Source organism: Stomoxys calcitrans, chromosome 3, assembly GCF_963082655.1.
Source record: "Stomoxys calcitrans chromosome 3, idStoCalc2.1, whole genome shotgun sequence".
Classification (NCBI taxonomy): Eukaryota; Metazoa; Arthropoda; class Insecta; order Diptera; family Muscidae; genus Stomoxys; species Stomoxys calcitrans.
Window position 1 is genome coordinate 119,788,210 of NC_081554.1, and position 16,507 is coordinate 119,804,716.

Genomic DNA, 16,507 nt, shown 5'->3' on the forward strand with positions numbered 1-16,507 from the left:
GTCAAATCGGACGATGAGCTTGTTTTCTATAAAGGTAATATCACATTCACTTTTTATACCCTCCACCATAAGATGGGGGGTATACTAATTTCGTCATTCTGTTTGTAACTACTCGAAATATTCGTCTGAGACCCCATAAAGTATATATATTCTTGATCGTCGCGACATTTTATGTCGATCTAGCCATGTCCGTTCGTCTGTCCGTCCGTCCGTCCGTCCGTCAGTCCGTCCGTCCGTCCGTCCGTCCGTCCGTCCGTCCGTCCGTCCGTCCGTCCGTCTGTCTGTCGAAAGCACGCTAACTTCCGAAGGAGTAAAGCTAGCCGCTTGAAATTTTGCACAAATACTTTTTATTAGTGTAGGTCGGTTGGTATTGTAAATGGGCCATATCGGTCCATGTTTTGATATAGCTGCCATATAAACCGATCTTGGGTCTTGACTTCTTGAGCCTCTAGAGTGCGCAATTCTTATCCGATTGGAATGAAATTTTGCACGACGTGTTTTGTTATGATACCCAACAACTGTGCTTAGTATGGTTCAAATCGGTTAATAACCTTATATAGCTGCCATATAAACCGATCTTGGGTCTTGACTCCTTGAGCCTCTAGAGGGCACAATTCTTATCCGATTGGAATGAAATTTTGCACGACGTGTTTTGTTATGATACCCAACAACTGTGCTTAGTATGGTTCAAATCGGTTAATAACCTTATATAGCTGCCATATAAACCGATCTTGGGTCTTGACTTCTTGAGCCTCTAGAGTGCGCAATTCTTATCCGATTGAAATGAAATTTTGCACGACGTGTTTTGTTATGATATCCACCAATTGTGCAAAATAAGATTCAAATCGGTTCATAACCTGATATAGCTGCCATATAAACCGATCGTGGGTCTTGACTTCTTGAGCCTCTAGAGTGCGCAATTCTTATCCGATTGGAATGAAATTTTGTACGACATGTTTTGTTATGATACCCAACAACTGTGCCAAGTATGGTTCAAATCGGTTAATAACCTGATATAGCTGCCATATAAACCGATCTGGGATCTTGACTTCTTGAGCCTCTAGAGGTCGCAATTATTATCCGATTTGTCTTAAATTTTGTACGACGGATTCTCTCATGACCATCAACATACATGTTTATTATGGTCTGAATCGGTCTATAGCCCGATACAGCTCCCATATAAATCGATCTCTCTATTTTACTTCATGAGCCCCCAAAGGCCGCAATTCTTATTCGAATTGGCTGACATTTTACACAGGTCTCCAACATATAATTTAATTGTGGTCCAAACCGGACCATATCTTGATATCGCTCTAATAGTAGAGCAAATCTTTTCTTATATCCTTTTTTTTTTGCCCAAGAAGAGATGCCGGGAAAAGAACTCGACAAATGCGATCCATGGTGGAGGGTATATAAGATTCGGCCCGGCCGAACTTAGCACGCTTTTACTTGTTATCTTTCACTTTCCATTAAAGTAAAAGTTATAATAAATGAAAATGTTTTTGAAATGGAGTTAGACACAGGCTCTGAGCGTAGCGTTATATCAGAGGAGACCTATTAAACTAAATTTTTTATTGTGAAAGGAAACCGGTGATAGTATTGTTGAAGACATACAATGGCGAAAGTATTCGGCCAATAGGGATGTGCGATATAAAAGTTAAATATGGCGGGCAGGAAAAGTTAATGCTCATATTAATTATTAAAAATGGCGGTCCTCCTTTGCTAGGTAGAGACTTTTGAGAACATTTGAAATTAAACGTATGGACTTTAATTACTCGCAAACTTGGAAGTTGAAAAAGAAAAAAATATGGAAAAAATGTCCCTGTTCTTTGATGGATCTTTAGGTTTGTTTAATAAAGGGAAAGCGTCCCTCAGTTTGAAAGGAGGTTCGCAATCGAAATTTTTTAGACCGAGGCCGGTTCCCCTGGCAATAAAGGAAAAGGTTTAAAAAGAGATCGACAAGTTAGTTTCACTGGGAGTCTTGAAGGTAATAGATTTTAGTGTATGGGGAACTCCGATCATGTCCATTTTAGACAAAAACGGAGACATTAGGATATGTGGCGACTTTAAGGTCACACTCAACCCTTGTTTGAATATTGATAAATACCCTTTACCGCGGATTGAGGAAATGTTTGCAAAGTTACATGGTGGTGACGAGTTTTCTAAATTGGATTTGACGATGGATTTCAATATATGCGACTAATCTATGGTTTAGCCTCCGTCCCCACAATTTCTCAGAAAACAGGGATACTCTATTAATGGGTTCAGATTGAGTGATAGTTGGCCTAGAGGATGTGTTGATAACAGCTTCAGATAGAAAGACTCATGTGGAGAGGCTGTATAAGGTACTGTCTTTTTTAGATGATTGTGGATTAAAACTCGCTATGGATAAATGTGATTTTTTTCAAGATAAGATTCGATATTAAGGGCATATTATAGAAATACATGGCCTACATATGAACCCGGACAAAGTTTTATGTATTTAGAAAATAAAGAAATAGTTCTGGGAATGGTTAATTTTAATAGGCGTTTCATGCCAGTTATCTCTACTCTGCTAAGTCCATTATATGAAATACGTAGGGCGGACATTTTTTTTATTGAGTGATACGTGCTCGAAGTCTGTCGATGAGCTTAAGGGAATATTGATGTCTGACAATTGTTTGACCCATTACAACTCCAAATATGGATGCAGATTGATTGTAGATACCAGTCCTGTAGGTCTGAGCACGATTCACAAATTGCTCCAGATGGAATCGAGAGGCCAATTGAATTTGCTTCGAGAACTTTGTCCCAGGCTGAAAGAAATTATTCGCAGCTCGATATTGCCATTAGCGCCGAGACGAAGGGCGATATTTTTTTACAAAAGGTCATTGAAATGACTATGAACGGATGGCCAATTCGATGCTCCGATTCCAGGTTGATGCCATTTTTCTTAAAAAGGACTGAACTCAGTGTGGAGGATCGATGTGTTTTTTTTGGGGCTACAGGGTGATTATACCGGAATCGCTAATTCCAACGATATTAGATTGTATACATTCAACTCACATGGGGATTGTGAAAATTAAGGCGATGGCAAGGGAGTGTTGTTGGCATTCAGGTCAATTTAAGAATTTGGAAGACATTGTATGGCGGTGTGAAGCATGCTTGATGACCAGGGCCGACCCGCCACGACAGGAACTCATTGCTTGGCAGAGATCGGATGAAGTTTGGTCTGGCAGTCATATTAATTTTTTCGGGCCTTTTATGAATCGTTGGTGCTTTGTGGTAGTGGACAGCACAAGCAAATGGTTAAAATGCATAGTTATGGGGAAAAATATAGTCACATACAAGAAGGGCACTAACAATTTCTCCCCACTTCATGTCAAGCTTATCATAAGAACATAAGAAACAATTAATGCCAACATCAAAATAGGTTTATTCTATGTACATATGGACATTAGTTTAACTACGTACATTTTTATATACATACTCTATGTATGTAGCGTAAATTTGATTTCATGGCTAAATAATCCATAAAAGTACCAATATATACAGTGTTTTAAAGTACCGTTTTAGATATAAACTAGAGTCAATCTGTATGGATAAATTGATGATTCTTCGCACACTTTGCCAAATTGGGTTGCCAAAAAGTAATTTCGTATTTTTCATATAGTCGGTGTTGACAAATTTTTTCACAGCTTGTGACTCTGTAATTGCATTCTTTCTTCTGTCAGTTATCAGCTGTCACTTTTAGCTTGCTTTAGAAAAAAAGTGTAAAAAAAGTATATTTGATTAAAGTTCATTTTAAGTTTTATTAAAAATGCATTTACTTTCTTTTAAAAAATCCGCAATTACTTTTTGGGCAACCCAATAGTTTGTCCCTTACAATTTTTAACAGCAGATCGAATTGTCCAGCCGTCTTAAACAGTTGTCCATGACCACTGTCTACAGACTGGAATCATTAAGACTGCACAAAATCCAAAATTTAATTGTAAATAGCTGCTTTTGGTGCTAGTCATCCATTGGGACTAGTGAATGGAAACTATTGTTTGCGCAGGTGTCTAAAATATTCACGTTTAACTTGTGTAATCGCCGTATGCATTCGCACTGATGGAAAGGATCATTACTTACAGATTGTGTCTCGAAGATAATTGACGATGGTCATAATAACCTCTCATTTTGCCCCATGGTGCCTCTCTCGACTAGTTGGTCCCCTGTCATATGTGCAGTCTTTATGTGCATCTTACAGCAAATGATTTATATGGGCAAGATGACTATTTTCAATAGCAATGTCAGCTTCATCCCAAGAATACAAAAGCGTCACATACAAAAATATCAATGCTATCGCGTTTACCATTTATTGTGCATAAAGGTTCATTTTGTTCATTGCAGCTTCAATTAATCATTAGAAAGATTCAAGCACGGGATGTCGTATGGTACTTGCATGGACGAAAACTTTGCTAAAAAAATCCACTGGAAGAGCATCCGACATTTGCCAGGACATCTACATTGCCTGAGAAAATGGCAATCTGTTGGGGAAAAGCTTCAAATGTTCCCCTTTCCCGTCAACTCTCGCTCAAAAGTTTTGTCAAATACATATCCATTGTTCTTTAGAACACAAAATATGATAACAATGATAGTGTTCTCAATAATAAAATGTAAGAGATTGTTCGGCGGCAGCTGTCGAGAACATCGGGAAAAATTCTCTTCCTCCTAATACTGACGATCTTATATAATCAACCGTCTTAACTTCTCTACTAAGTGGTGATGCTCCGTGAAAAGCCGTTCGGACGGAAATAAATCATTGAGTAGTGGTTCGTGGACTCTTCTATTCTTTCAAAGAGAAGTCTAAATGTTTTACTTCTTCCGTCGTTAAGGACAGACGATTCAGTAGTAGCAAGCCATGAAATTAAAAAGTCGCATTACTGGCAGTCTTCCCAATATATGCCACACGATTCGGAGATGCCGCCTTCAATCATTAAGGTCCTGGTTTGAGCCGCTATGATAAAATACAAATTTTGTTAAAATTTTACCAAAACTAAGAGGTTGTCACAGGTATGCATTCGTCGGAGGTTATTGGGTGAATTGTGTCTGAGTCGAAAATCCTTTGGGCGATAAAAAATATTCGACTCCTTAAAGTTGGCCCTGATGCTGTATAACCGGTTGAATTCTAAGCTTTGTCCTAAACACTGGCTCCTTGGCTAAGGGAGATTTACAATGTTTGTATCAGCATGTCGCATATACTTGTGGGATGGAGGGACACAATGGTCATTTTTACTCCAAAAGCAGAGAAACCTTGCTACACTGGCAAAAATTCGTCCTATTAGTCTGTCATTTTTTATAATGAAGACCCTAGAGAGCTTGATAGAAACATATCTTAGGGCAAAGATCCTTGGAGATCGTATGTCTCGACAACACATTTATATTAGGGTGGGTGGATTTGAAAAAAAAATTTAAAAAAAATGTATAGCAACTTATAAAGAAACTTGATCGCGACCATTTGTTTTTACATGTCGTCAGCACGTTTTTGAATTTAAAGGGAACATTTGAAGCAGGTCACGGAAATAACCACATGTCCAGAATTTCCACTTTTAAAAAGTTTAAAGAAAGTTGGGAAAATATAGATCCTGATACAGAGCTGCGCAAAAACTTTATCCAGAGTCAATGCTGCTGATCGAATTTTGCAAATGAAAATTTTGCCCATGAACATTATTCCACTAAGGAACAGGGCCAAGCTTCTCACATATCAATGTCCGATTTAAGTTTAAGCTCAATAATAAAGGGCCTTCTGTTTACAGCCGAGTCCAAAAGGCGTGCCGCAGTGCGACACCTCTTTGGAGAGAAGATTTACATGGCATGCGCAAAAACTGAGGGGAAAACCACCGATGAAACTTTCTCTGATGGTCTCGGCTGGATTCGAACCCAGGCGTTCAGCGTCATAGGCGGACATGCTAACCTCTGCGCTACGGTGGCCTCCCTGATCGACCTGATCGACTGACCGACTTTAAAAAAACCAAAGAAATTACAAGCGGGGACTATCGAGAATTAATTGAACTTTCGATAATATTTCTTGGTGGTGACGTAGATAATACATTCAAGATTCGACTACCAGACGCGGTGGATGGCAAGATCAATTTAATGCTGAACAAGTAAGAGCGTGCTAAGTTCGGCCGGGCCTAATCTTTTTTGTCGAGTTCTATGCGCGGTATCTCTTTTTAGGCAAACATAGAATATACCCTCCACCCATCCTATGGTGGAGGGTATAAAAAATACTACTGACTACTATCAGTTTAAAATAACTGACAGAGATAAAACTGCTTTATTGGAAACTTTTAGACAATGTACTTTACGTTTTTGCTATACGATTTAAAACGAACAAGTAAGGTCTGGCTAAAGTTGGGCGAGACCGACTTTCTGATGCTCTACACCACAGTGGGCATTCAGGTTAGATTAGGTTGAAAAGATGGTGCATATATTAATCCGCCCCACGCCATTATGGACAAACACCTAAACCTGTAATTGGCTGCGCTCTATATACTAATACAAGTAAGAGCGTCCTAAGTTCAGCCGGGCCGAATATTATATACCACCATGATAAATATATCCACCATGAATCGCATTTGTCGAGTTCTATGCGCGGTATCTCTTTTTAGACAAACAAAGAATATTGAATAGGAACTGTTATGCTATTGGAGCTATTTCAAGTTATAGTCCGATTCGGACCATAAATGAATGCTGTATATTGTAGAGTTCTTGTTTGTTCTCGTCAAATTGGACGAGAATTGCGCCCTCTAGAGGCTCAAAAAGTCAAAACCCAAGTTCGGTTTATATGGCAGCTATATCAAAACATGGACCGATTTGGCCCATTTACAATACCAACCGACCTTCACTAATAAAAAGTATTTGTGCAAAATTTCAAGCGGCTAGCTTTACTCTTTCGAAAGTTAGAGTGCTTTCGACAGACAGAAGTACGGACGGACAGACAGACGGACAGACAGACGGACGGACATGGCTTGATCGACTTAAAATGACATGACGATCAAGATGGGGTCTCAGACGCATATCTTGAGGTGTTACAAAGAGAATGATGAAATAAGTATACCCCCATCCTGTGGTGGAGGGTATAAAAAGCAACCACGCAGAAGAAAATCTATGTTATGAATTCCGTGCTACTTACAAAATCCTTAATTTTTTTGCCCATGCCACCCGCCTAAGTTGGTTCATGTCTGGTATTGTTTCCCTACCTAAGTTCCGGTATTTGTTAATTACGAAAGCCGGGCAATGACATAGCAAAAGCTCCAACGTCTGATCATCTTCCCCACATGCCCTACACATGCTATCACTTGCCGCACCGATTTTGCATAAATGAGCTCGTATTCCTATGTGTCCCGTTATGATACCGAAAGCTTGATTGACCTCTTTTTTACTTCCTTTCAGAAATAGACTCTCACGATCCAGACCTCCCCATAAGATTTTCGCCGTCGTGCCAAATCGTGTCAAATCGTCTGCTCTCTCATTCCCTATTGCTCCGTTAAGGCCCGGCACCTAAACAATGCGCATCTTGCCATACTCAGAGAAGGCGTTAACGGTTCGTGATCTAACCGTCCCGGTTGTTTTTTCCCTTATGGCCATTTTACTGTCCGTAAAGATGTTCACAATCGACGTTCTCGCGTTAGTACCACACCACCGTGATCGCCCGGATCTCCGCCTGCATGACCGTATTAAGGTCAGGGAGTCCAAAACAGATCTCAGTCCCTGGGATCTCAACGTAGAACCCCAGGCCCACCCTTTCCTCTAGCTTTGATCCATCCACGTAACATGATGTTATGGATGGCGATACTAGGGTTTCGTCAGTCCTAGACTGTGCCGATGGCAGCAGTGCCACCCCGTCTACCTCTAGTGTCATCTCAGGAAACCTCTTCCTGTCCGATCGGAAACCTCTTCCATTCCTTCCAGGTTTCCTACCGTCCTTCCATCGCTTTAAGTCTCATAGACGCAGTGCCTGCCTCACACTTAATCTTTATGACAATGGGTCGGATATCTAAAATAGTCTTCAGTGCCCTAGTGTGTGTGGTCCTCATCGCTCCGACTTTGCCAAGGCAACATGTTCTCTGAATCTTATATATAAAAATCAATCTGTGTTTGTTTGTATGTTTGTGTGTTCCTTATAGCCTCAGAAAGGGCTGAACCGATTTTCTTAAAATTTTCACAAATGGTGCATAATAACCCCTTGGTGAAAATAGGGTACTACATTTTTTGATATCTGCGGGGGGGGGGGCTGGTCCTTACCCCTTACCCTAATTTTCAGAAACGCCAGATCTCGGAGATGGGTGGTGCGATTTAAGCGAATTTTGTGTGCTCTCATATAGTACCCTAAAAATAAAAATTCGGTATCCAAATTTCGGATGGGGTACCTAGGGGGGCTGCCCCACCCTAAAACCTACCAAACATATATTTAGACCAATCACGACAATATGGGACTCAAATGAAAGGTATTTGTGATAAGAAAACGTATCTGATATCCAATTGTCGAACCAAGTGCTAGGGTGACAACCCCAAGCCCCAAAACACCCTTAAATCGGATATATTTATCGACCATGGCAATATGGGACTCAAATGAAAGGTATTTGCGAGTAGAATACGAATCTGATAACCAAAGATGGGACCACGTTTCTGGGGGTCCACCCCTTCCTCAAAACACCCTCCAAACAGGACTTATTTACTGACCATGAGAATATGGGGCTTAAATAAAAGGTATTGGAGTGTAGAATTAGAATGTAGAATTAGAATGAGTGTTTGGGGGGCCGCCTCTCCTCAAAAACCTCCCCCAAAGGGGACACATTTACGACCATAGCCACATGGGGCTCAAATAAAAGGTCTTTGGGAGTAAAGCACAAATCTGATATCAATATTCGGGAAAAGTGTCTATGGGGCCACACCACCCCCACAACACCACCCAAATAGTAAGTTTTTGCTGACTTTTGCAATATGAGGCTTAAATAAGATGGTTTTTAGAGTGGAACACGAATCTGATATAAATTTTCAAGGCCAACTCACTGAGTGGCCGCCCATCCCCCAAAACACCCCCAAGCCGGTCATGTTTGCCGACTATGGAAATATGGGGCTCAAATTAAAGGTATTTGGGAGTAGACCACGTATCTGATATTCAACTATAGGGACCAACTGTCTAGGGGACGTATTTGCTCTCCAAGACAATTTGGGTCTTAAAGAGAGTGGAACTAAATATTTATAGTTTTCAGGGCCAACACCCCAAACCGGACATATTTGCTGACTTTTGCAATAAAGAGTTTAATTGAGATTACAAATCGAATTTGATATGCAATTTTTTCCGCATAAAGTTAAAGAAGTCGCAGCGGAGCGGGCCCGGGTCAGCTAGTAGGTAAATAAAAGGTAGTTGGAAGTAGAGTACAATTCAGATATACCAATTTTCCCAAAAGTGTATTGTGGGCCATATCGCCAAAATCCAACCCCAAACGGACATGTAGATCACACCGAATAATATCGGACACAAAAATGGGTCTTTGAGGGTAGTTTACGAATCTGTTAGTAATACTTGGGACTGAGAATCGTGGATCGCCCCACATTCAATAAAACGCCTAATCTTGTATATAAAATTCAATTTGTGTTTGTTTGTTGGTTGGTTTGTTTGATCCGTATAGACTCAAAAACGGCTGAACCGATTACCTTGAAACTTTCACAGATTGTGTAGGTTGGTTTGGAAGGAAACATAGGTTATATAATTATTTGATATCGGGAGGGGGGCGGATCCTCCTCCTTACCCCAAAAGTACTACCCAAAAATAAAAGTGGACCGATCGGGATAATATGGGATTCAAATGAAAGGTATTCAAGAGTAGAGTACGAATTTCATAATAAAAGTAGGGTCCAAATACCTGTGGGCCCGCCCAGCCGCAAAACTCCTTAAAATAGGGTTATTTTACGATCATGACAATGTGGGAGTCAAATGAAAGGTATTCGGGAGTAGATTACGAATAAGGTCAGGAAGTAGGAATAGGCTTTATAATTTATTGATAACGGAAGGCGGCGGTCCCTCCACCATTACCCCAAAAACACCACCCAAAAGTGGACGGATAAGGACAACATGGGTATTAAATGAAAAGGATGCGGGAGCAGATAACGAATCTGGCATACAAATTCATGTCGAAGTATAGGGGGCCACCCCACACCATAAAAACACCCGAAATGGGCACATTGGCTAATCACGGATATATGCGACCAAAAACACATCCCAAAATCGAAAATGGATCGATCGGGACAATATAGATATTAAATGAAAGGTATTGGAGAGTAGAATACGAATATGGTATTAAAATTTGAGCCTAAGTACCCATCGGGCCGCCAAACCCCAAAGTTCCCACAAACAGACAAATTGGACGTAATTTCAATATGGGGCTCAAATGAAAGGTATTCTGGAGTAGATTTAGAATCTGGCATGCAAAATCAGATCGAAATATAGGGGGTCACGCCACGCCTCAAACACGCCATTAGACCCATTATGACTGTATTATAATTGGCTGAACCGATTTTCTTAAAATTTTCATTGATTGTGTACGTTTGTCTGGAAGGAAACATAGTTTTAATATATCGGATGGAGGCGGACCCTCCCCTCACCGCAAAAACGCCACCCATATCCGAAAGTGGTCCGATGGACACAATAAGGGTATGAAATGAAAGGTATTGGAGACCAGAAAACGAAGATGATATTAAAATTTGGGTCCAAGTACCCAGCGGGCACCTAACTAAGTAGACCTTTAAAGCTGTTCAGCTTTCGGAATAAATGTGAACAACTTTAACAACAAATTTTATATTTCAAGATAATTTCTTGGAATTATTTGCACGAACACAATCTTGTCTTAAGGACTACTTGTTTTCAAATGTTCTCCATAAGTTCTTAGGTTTAAACAAGATTATATATACCTTATGGGGTCTTAAACGCATATTTCGAGTGACGAAATTAGTATACCCGCATCCTATGGTCCACCATAGGGTATAAAAATATATATTTTTCACACATTTTACATTTATATTTTTATATCCACCACCGAATGATGGGGGTGTATTCATTTTGTCATTCCGTTTGCAGACCATCAAAATATCCATATCTAACCCTATAAAGTATATATATTCTTGATCAGCGTAAAAATCTAAGACGATCTAGACATGTCAGTCCATCCGTCTGTTTGTTGCAACCAGGCTGAAGTGATTAAAAATAGAGATATTAAGCTGAAATTTTGCACATATTTTTTTTTTGTCCATAAGCAGGTTAAGTTCGAAGATGGGCTATATCGGACTATATCTTGATATAACCCCCATATAGACCGATCCGCCGATTTAGCGTCTTAGGCCCATAAAAGCCACGTTTATTATCCGATTTTGCTGAAATTTGGGTCAGTGAGTTGTGTTAGGCTTTTCGACATCCTTGGTGAAGTTGGCTCAGATCGGTCCAGATTTGGATATAGCTGCCATATAGACCGATCCTCCGATTTAGGGTCTTAGGCCCATAAAATCCACATTTATTATCCGATTTGGCTGAAATTTGGGACAGTGAGTTGTGTTAGGCCCTTCGACATTCTTCGTCAATTTGGCTCGGGTCGGTCCAGATTTGGATATAGCTGCCACATAGATCGATCCTCCGATTTAGGGTCTTAGGCCCATAAAAACCACATCTATTGTCCGATTTTGCTGAAATTAGGGACAGTGAGTTGTGCTAGACCCTTCGACATCCTTCGTCAATTTGGCCCAGATCGATCCAGATTTGAATATAGCTGTCATATAGACGGATCCTCCGATTTAGGGTCTTAGGGCGATAAAAGCCCCATTTATTGTCCGATTGTGCTGAAATTTGGGACAGTGAGTTGTGTTAGGCCCTTCGACATCCTTCGTCAATTTGGCCCTGATCGGTTTAGATTTGAATACAGCTGTCATATAGACTGATTTCGATTTGAGCCCATAAAAGCCGCATTTATGGTCTGATGTCGCCGAAATTTGAGACAGTGAGTTAAGTTAAGCCCCATGACATAATTCTGCAATATGCCACAGATCGGTTCAGATTTGGATATAGCAGCCATATGGACCGATCTCTCGGTTTTAGGTCTTGGGTCCCTAAAATGAATTGAATTCAACATTTTTGTGTAACTTGGCCCAAATCGGTCCAGATTTTGATATAGCTGCCATGTAGACCGATATCTCGATTTAAAGTCTTGGCCCCATAAAAAGCCGCATTTTTAATCCGATTTCACCGAAATTTGACACAGTGACTTATGTTAGTCTTTTCGACATCCGTGTAGTATAAGATTCAGATAGGTTTATTTTTAGATAAAGCTACTAAAAAGACCAGTATTTTGTTATACACAATTGAACAATGACTTGTACTTATTAGTATTTGGTCCAAATCGGAACATATTTCGATATAACTGCTATGGGACATAAGAAATGCAATTTCGCCGGATTTTGATGCAAAGTGGTTTACATATATACCCGAGGTGGTAGGTATCCAAAGTTCGGCCCGGCCGAACTTAACGCCTTTTTACTTGTTTTTTATACTGAGTTTGAAAATTGTTAGCAGACGAAGAGAGTACCAACCCAGTTTTGTGCATTACGGACAAATGCACAAAATTAATATACCATGTGGCACAGTGATGGTGCAGGGTATTAACTTTCATATCGAAGTGACAATGATTTTTGTTAGCCCATATCAAAAAAGAAAATCTATTCAAAGTTCTTCAATTTAAACCATTTTTTTAAGAGATGAAACTAAAAAATACATCGCAAAACGCTTAAATGACGGTATATCTATACCGCCATCATCATCGATATTCCAATATTCGAATGTAAATTGTTTGTGGGTTAAGCTAAATGGAAGGAAAGGACACCCAATTGGATGCATGAATTTGAATACCGACAGGAGGTAGATATATTCAAAACCACTCAGTTCAATATGTATGAAAGTGTGAGTTCGTTCATAGCCACGATAATGCCTGTAGATTGGTACGGCCATTTGTTTAACTGACAGTTTTTAGTTGGTTTGTCATTTGAAACATTTATCAAAATGACCAAAAGTAAAAGTAAATATAAATATTCAAATAAATGCGGGCTTTCTCATGTTTACAAGCGGATGTATATGGGATACATATATATTCGTTTATGGATATACAAATTGCAATTTTTATTTGGATCTGTTTTTTAAACAATTTTATACCACATCAAATACTATTTAAACGTTTCACATTTGTTGAGCTCTTCTTTACACAAGCGTACGCTTTTGCGATATTTGAATCAACATTGAAATCAACAAAATTTTTGTCAGTCATATCGAAATAATTGAGCGCCGGACATAAGAGTTGTGATTGCACGGACTACCAGTTTGTTGGACAGAAAATTCGTATCTGAGCAGTCTCCGCTCCTTCACTTGTAAATATTTACTTTGGTATCATAATGGGCTAAACTTATATGAGTCCGTCTAAAAGACTGCTACTCTAACCTAACCTTCAAGGGCGTAGCTAGGATTTTATTTTAATTTATATTTGTCTAAATCTAAAAATCCGTAAAAATCGTTTGTAACTTTAAAACGTATGCACAGATACATATATATAAAGGGTGATTTGTTAAGGGCTGTCGGAAAGCTTTCCAAATAAACAAACACATGAAATTCAGAAAAATTCATGAAATCTTTATTTGAATCGATAGTACGGTCCATATAATTTAATGTTTGAAGATTATTTCATGCAAAGGTTGGGCGTGACTGCAACTCAAATCGTCAATCCGCTTAGCTCAATTTTGGTATACTCTTTCCAACATTTCGGCCGGTATCTCACGAATAAATGCTTCGATTGAATGCGTCAATTGAAGCGGGCTTGTCTGTATAGACATGAGCTTTAACGTAGCCCCACATAAAATAGTCTACAGGCGTTAAAACGCACGATCTAAGCGGCTAATTGAACTCGTCTCTCAATAAGTCCATTGATACGCGTGCTGTGTGGCATGTGGCACCGTCTTGATGAAACCACGTCATGCAAGTCATGCTTTTGCATTTTGGACTCAAAAAAGTTGGGTATCATCTCACGATAGCGCTCACCACTCACAGTTACGTTACGATTCGCATTGTCTTTGGAGAAGTACGGTTCAATGATGCCACCAGCAAATGAACCGCACCAAACTGTGACTTTTTCTGGATGCATTGGTTGCTCTTGCAATGCTTTTGTCTTATCGTCACTCAAAAATAGACATTTCTGCTTATTTACGTATAGATTGAGCCAAAACTGGGCTTCGTCGCTCAATGAAAGAAGCGCGCGATGAAATTTCTTAACAGAGCAGGCATTTTGATAATAAAATTCAATAATTTGCAAGCGTTGCCCGTTTGTAAGACGATAGACCAAACGGAAGATGTTTGACAGTGAATCATTGTTTGACAGTTAAAAATTCACCATTTACTGGCATTTCTAAACTTCCGGTTAATTTTTAAATTGATCTAACTTAGATTCCATTGCACGATTTCCTGTTTCTGCTTTCTTTTCTGTCTTAAAATCTTATTTAGATTCCATTGCAGGATATGCTCCGGGCATAGGCCATTTCGTACAATGCTTTCTATTCAAAGAATAGCACAGGAAAAAACTTTCAAAAGTAAGGTAAAACGTGTGATGTTGCCCAAAAGCATTTGACCAGTTTTCTGTATCGCGATATCTGATTCGCCAGCATCATTATTAGCAGAATTTTGTCAAATAGATCACATTGCTTTGCATACCAACCCAACTAGAGTAGGTTGCACATCTGATTTGAACAGGGCTTTTTACGACGACTCTTATTTCTCTTATTCAAATCCAATTTATCCAACAATGCCAACAACAACAAACAAACTTTTGTCGAAGTTATCTGAGATCAGCTATCGGCTGATGCTGCGAGTGATGTCTTGTGTATATGCAAAGATCCCTACTCCACATGTGACGTGCCTTTCATTGGTTTGTCTGTTTGCGCTTTCTTTGCAGGATATTGTTCGGCTATAGACCAATGCTTCGTTTCAAAGAATAGCACAGCAAATTAAAAAATTTATTTGAAATTTCAAAATACTAAGCATTTAAGGACGCTGCTATTTGTAAAATAAATGTTTATACCCACCACCCATAGGATGGGGGTATATTAATTTCGTCATTCCGTTTGTATATACACCATAATGTATATATATTTTTGATCGTCATGACATTTTAATTCGATCTAGCCATGTCCGTCCGTCTGTTTGTCGAAAGCACGCTGACTTTCGAAATTGTTAAGCTAGGTGCTTAAAATTTTGCATAAGTATTACTTATTAGTGCAGGTCGGTTGGGATTGGTCCAGTTACCAAATCGGTCAATGTTTTGATATACAATAGTTGCCATATAAACCGATATCGGATATTGACTTCATGAGCCTCTAGAGAGCGCAATTCTTATCCGATTGGGTCTAAATTTAGTTTGGACTTTTAACAAATGTGCCAATTATTGTCTAAGTCGGTTCATAACCTGACATAGCTCCCATATGAACCGATTTCGGATATTGACTTCTTGAGCCGCCAGAGGGCGCAGTTTTCATCCGATTTGGCTGAAATTTTAAATGAAGTTTTTTGTTCTAAGTTCTAAGAGCGCCAAATCGGTTCTTAACCTGATGTAGCTCCCATATAAACAGATCTCCCGATTTTATTTCTTGAGCCACAATAGCGCGCAATTCTTATCCGATTTGGCTGAAATTTTGCACAATGAAAGAACTTGACAAACAAAATCCACGGTGGAGGGTATATTTTTTTTACATTTGAAATTTTGATTATTTTAGAAATGTGTTATTTAAGTGTCCACAGTGGAGTCTGTTTGTCTATATCGAAATTAATTTTTGACGTTGCTCAAGAGTTTGTTTAAACTCCGATTCGACCAAAAGGGAAAAATTTCGATGCATAAACATAATATAATAAAGAGCTGGACTCTAAAATATGAATATTGAGCGATGAGTAAATATGCGAGCTATGTATTCACAGAATCGATTTTTATTATATTCACTAGTAAGATATCAACAGTCATAAGAGAGTGGTGTATGCACAATATATTGTAATATTAAGCAAAGCCAAACGAATATATATATAAATCTGAACCGATTTCAACCAAATTCCATACATATTGTGAAAATCACAGAAGAAGATATTGCCCAAAATTTAGAGAAGATTTGTTGATATATACGCTTGCAAGGCTCTTGAAGTGAAAATTGGGCGACACATATACATGAAAGCTATATCTAAACATTAACCGATATTTATGAAACTCACCACTAGCTTTACTCCTTCGAAAGTTAGCTTGCTTTCGACAGACAGACGGACGGACGGACGGACAGACGGACGGACATGGCTAGATCGACATAAAATGTCGCGACGATTAAGAATATATATACTTTATGGGGTCTCAGACGAATATTTCGAGTAGTTACAAACAGAATGACGAAATTAGTATACCCCCCATCTTATGGTGGAGGGT